Source organism: Tenrec ecaudatus, chromosome 3, assembly GCF_050624435.1.
Source record: "Tenrec ecaudatus isolate mTenEca1 chromosome 3, mTenEca1.hap1, whole genome shotgun sequence".
Taxonomy (NCBI): domain Eukaryota; kingdom Metazoa; phylum Chordata; class Mammalia; order Afrosoricida; family Tenrecidae; genus Tenrec; species Tenrec ecaudatus.
The window spans coordinates 198,493,051-198,497,963 of NC_134532.1; the positions used below are offsets into that span (position 1 = coordinate 198,493,051).

The 4,913-nt window shown below is 46.9% G+C and overlaps 1 non-coding gene across 1 annotated transcript; it reads left to right on the plus strand.

Moving 5' to 3' along the window:
* Positions 1–2,234: 2,234 nt before the first annotated feature.
* Positions 2,235–2,397, plus strand: LOC142444107 (U1 spliceosomal RNA). Its single transcript, XR_012783776.1, has one exon. It is a non-coding gene; the product is annotated as a U1 spliceosomal RNA (small nuclear RNA).
* Positions 2,398–4,913: the final 2,516 nt, after the last annotated feature.

Sequence of the window (4,913 nt, forward strand, 5' to 3'; positions counted from 1 at the left end):
CCCTTCAATTAATCCCATGTGTGTTTATCGGCCAGGCTGGCACCATAAACGATCTCAGCTGTCCATTCAGTTTGAACTCAAAGCGCCCTGTAGGAGAGACTAGGCCTTTTCTATAGGGTTTCAGAGGCTGTAACTCTTACTGGAGCAGATCATCAAGTATTTGTTCCACTGAGTGAGTTTGAACTGTGAACCTTTGGGCTAACAGTCTAGTGTGGAACCATTGCACCATAAGCTCTATCAGAAATTTCACTACATGTCATCATGGTGCCAAAGTTAGCCATGGCACAGGGAAGGTTTAAAATGTCTAATCGCTTGGCACCTTGTCACACTTTTGTGACTTGCACGTCTCCGGGGTACTGAAAACTATGCTGCTGTTATTTCAAACCCAACAAGGTCATCCATGGTTAACAGGTTTCGGCAGAGCTTTGAGACTAAGAACAGGTTAAGAAGAAAGGAGAGGCTGTCCATGTCTAAGGAATTAGCCACTTAAAGCTTATGAATAGCACCAAAATGCTGCTGGATAGAGTGCCAGAAGATGAGGCTGTCAGGCTAGAAGGCACTCAAACTTCAACCAAGGAAGAGTTGCCTCCTCAAAGTGGAGTCAACCACAATGATGTGTGTGAAACAAAGCTTTGAGACTTTCCTTGCTGCTGGGCCATGCTGTAAAATGAGGAGCAGCAGCTCCAATAATTGGAATGTGGGTAAATCTAGGAAGATCAGAGGTCATTAAAAGTGAAATGGAGGCATCAAAGAAAAAAATCATATCATTGTGTGCTCACCTCCCCGATATAATCACTAAAGACAAATGGGTGCATAAGCAAATGTGGTGAAGAAAGCTGATGGTGCCCGGCTATCAAAAGATATAGCGTCTGAGGTCTTAAAGGCTTGAAGGTAATCAAGCGACCATCTAGTTCAGAAGAAACAAAGCCCACATGGAAGAAGCACGCCAGCCTGTGTAATCACGAGGTGCTTAAGGGATCCGTTATCAGGCATCAAAGAACAAAAAGTCACATCGCTGTGAAAGAGGGGGAGTGTGGAGTGGAGACCCAAAGCCCATCTGTAGGCAACAGGTCGTCCCCTTATGGAAGGGTTTCAGGGAGGAGACAAACCAGTCAGGATGCAGTGTAGCAACGATGAAACATACAACTTTCCTCTACATCCTAAATGCTTACTCCCCACCCACTATCATGATCCCAATTCTACCTTACAAATCTGGCTAGACCAGAGGATGTACACTGGTACAAATAGGAACTAGAAACACAGGAAATCCAGGACAGATGATCCCTTCAGGACCAGAGGTGAGAGTGGTGATACCTGTAGGGTAGAGGGCGGGTGGGGTAGAAAGGGAGAACCGATTACAGGGATCTGTATCATATAACCTCCTACCTGGGGGACGGACAACAGAAAAGTGGGTGAAAGAAGATGTCGGACAGTGTGAGATATGACAAAATAATAATTGATAGATTATCAAGGGTTCATGAGGGAGAGGGGAGTGGGGAGGGAGGGGGAAAAATGAGGAGCTGATGCGGAGCTTATGTGGAGAGCAAATGTTTTGAGAATGATGAGGGCAATGAATGTACAAATGTGCTTTATACAATTGATATATGTATGGATTATGATAAGAGCTGTATGAGCCCCCAATAAAATGATCTTTTTTAAAACAGTGAAATGGAATGCATTAGAATTGATATCCTAAGCATTGGTGAGCTGAAATGGATTTTTATGGGCCATTTTCCATATTCGAGAAGCAAATGCTTCACTATGCCTGGAACAGCACAATCAGGGGGAACAGCGCCACGCTCATTGTCAAGAAGAGCGCGTCAAGATTGCTCTTGAAGGACAATGCTGTCTGTGGCAATAAGATAATATGAAGGCACCTAAGGAAGTCCTGCTAATACAGCTATCATTCAAGTTTATGTAGCATCCACTACAGTGAGGGATGACCAAACTGAAGAATTCTCCCAACTCCTCAGTCTGAACTTGACCAAGCATGCGATCACGATGCATTGATAATCATCAGTGATTGGAATGCAAACCTTGCAAACAAAGGAGAATCGGTAGTCAGAAAAGAAGGACTAGAGATGGAAACAAAGCTGGAGATCAAAGGATGGAAATCCAAGTGTGAAGTTGCAATACTGAGAGATTCCTTGGGCAACACGTGGAATGAAATGGGTAGCATCAAAGGGAGATGTAGGGCATACACAGATTCATTGTTTGAAAAAATGTGGTCGACCATACTTACCTGGCAGGGGAGACACCATGATCACGAGGTGGTTTTCCCAGGGCGAGGCTTATCCATTGCACTCCGGATGTGCTGACCCCTGCGATTTCCCCAAATGTGGGAAACTCGACTGCATAATTTGTGGTAGTGGGGGATTGCGTTCGCGCTCTCCCTGAAAAAAGAAAAAAAATGTGGTCGACCAACAAGAAGATCAAGAGGTAACAAGAAGATCAAGAGGTAACAATGCGTGCTCACACCTACCTTTTGGGTTCTGGGAAGAGTCTTTCTTCCTGATCTAGGAACGTGAATGGATATACTCCCCAAAGCAGCTTACTTCACACACTAAGGAGGCTAACAAGAAACCTGGGGTGTTAAGAGAGAGCCCTCCATGGATTCAGAGAATACAAGAAGTATCTTTCCATAGCCACATTCCAAACGTCCCTGCTGGGGTTGAATGCCATGAGCCTATCCCAACTCCTAGGCACCTCTGTAGGACAGCATGGCACTGCCCCATCAGGTTTCCCAGGCAGTGATCTTTATGGAAACAGATCACCAAGTGTCCTCTTCCTCAGAGATGCTAGTGGGTTTGAAACACTAACCTTTTGCTTAGCAGCCAAACACTTACCTATTACCCTACTAAGGCTCCTGAAACTGTCATACCCAAAATAAACAATAATGATAGTCATTCTTCTTGTTGTTGCTGTGATTGATGGTTTAATATTAGAAGAGGAGGAGGAGGAAGAGCACACGCACTGTTTAGTACATGGCAGGGACAGATGATAAAGAGTAACATATAATCTCCTCTCATCCTCGTAAGAGGATTTGGTGGCAGGAGGCTGAGCCCTGTACAGTTGTTGAGTGTCTGACCATTTTGACTTGGAGAAGCAGTCATCTCATCTCGTATTCTTCAAACTAAGTATCCCCCCGTTTTATGGGGAGGGGGCGCATGAGGGAGCTGAGACATCCAGCAGTTACATGGCTTGCTAAGGACCACACAGCCAGCAGGTGAGGGGCTAGAACTTGAACTCAGGCCTGACTGCCAGCCTGCATGGCCACAGCAAGATGGAGGTGTACGGATGATACAGACCTGGAGGTACACCTGGGGGACTTTTGAGGTTGATTTCACTGCTGGGCAAATCCCCAACCTTTTTTATGCAGGCTTAGCCTCTGGACTGAGAATAAACCAAAACCACAAACTCGCTGCCATCGAGTTGATGGAGGCTTAGTGCAACCCTAAAGGGCAAGCCCTTGTGCATTTCCAAGACTGCAACTCTTTCCAGTAGCAGAAATCCCCATCTTTCTCCCTCAGAGTGGCTGGTGGTTTCAAACTGCAAACCTTGAGGATTGCAGCCCAGTGCAAAAGCACTGTGCCACCTTTAGGGACTCCTTTAGGGACTGAGCAGAGAGAGATGAACATTATACAAGAGCTGCCTTAAATGTGCCTTGTACAGAGTAGGCGCATATTTGAGGGTTTGGGTGGTGGTGGTGGGAGTGTACACAGCCAAAAAGGAGCCAGGGGGAGCAGTGGTTAAGTGCCTGGCTGAGATGAAAGGCTGATGTTGAGACCCACCAGCATTCTTCTGGGGGCAGTGGGAAGATGTGGCTCTCTGCTCCCATAGAGATTTAAAACCTTAACAACTCAAGGGGGCAGTTCTAGTCTACCATGTAGAATCTCTCTGATTGGAGTCAACTCAGCGGGAAGGGATCTACGCAGCCAAAGGTACGCCATGGCCGCCCTTTCTGCATGTTCAAGGTAACAGCCTGGGTCACTCTTCAAGCTGGCTGTTCAAAGGGTTCCCCACCAGTAGCTTAAACTCACTGATGCTCCCCTCCCCGCCCAAGCTTCCCATCCAGCCTTTGCAGTTGCCGTTGGCAGTTTAATCTCACATTCAACGAGTATATTTTTGAAAGGTTAATTATGGATCCTCACCTTCTTGGAAACACAAGTGAGCAAAAACCAGCTCTGCTAGAAAAAAGCTTCCCAGCCCCGTGGTGCCCAGCCCTTTGCCTCTTACAGATCTCTTTCTCATCCATCCCCAGAGCTGGCCGGCTTCTTTGTTAAGATCCTGATTAACGGCTGAAAGTGAGGCCTTAGCCTGCTTCCCCAGTGAGACATCTCTGCTTCTCAGAATTAAGTTGGCTTACAATAGAAATCAGAAGCAGAATGGGAGCCGCCTCTGGATCAATTTAGAGAAAGGCTAGAGAGTCAAAGGCAGGACCATTCAGATTGCTTTTTGCATGTTTTTCCGAGCATCCTTCTCCCCTGGGGTTCTCATCCAACCAAGTCACTCCCAGGAAGCAGGTCTTACATGGGGTGCATCATCTCATGGGGAATCAGCTCCAGGGAACTCCTATGGGGTACCCGGGGGCAGTGGGCACCCTGGGGCTTCTGCAGCTTACACCCTGGCATGGGAAACCATTTCAGGCCCTCAACATCTGAATCTGGCGAGACAACCACAGTAGGTTGCCAATTCTGCCTCCTGGGACTTTTGGGGGGACATCCACTTCTATCACCGCTGTCATCACCGGAATTCAGAAGTCAACTCTCTCTCCCCCAGGTTAACCAGCCTGTAGCCACCCCATGCCATCATGTGATTTCCTTACTGGTATTTCCAGGAATACTGGTTGTAGATCCAAGCAAGATGCAATCCTGATGAGTTGAACCTTGTCTCCATTGATCTATCGGTCCATT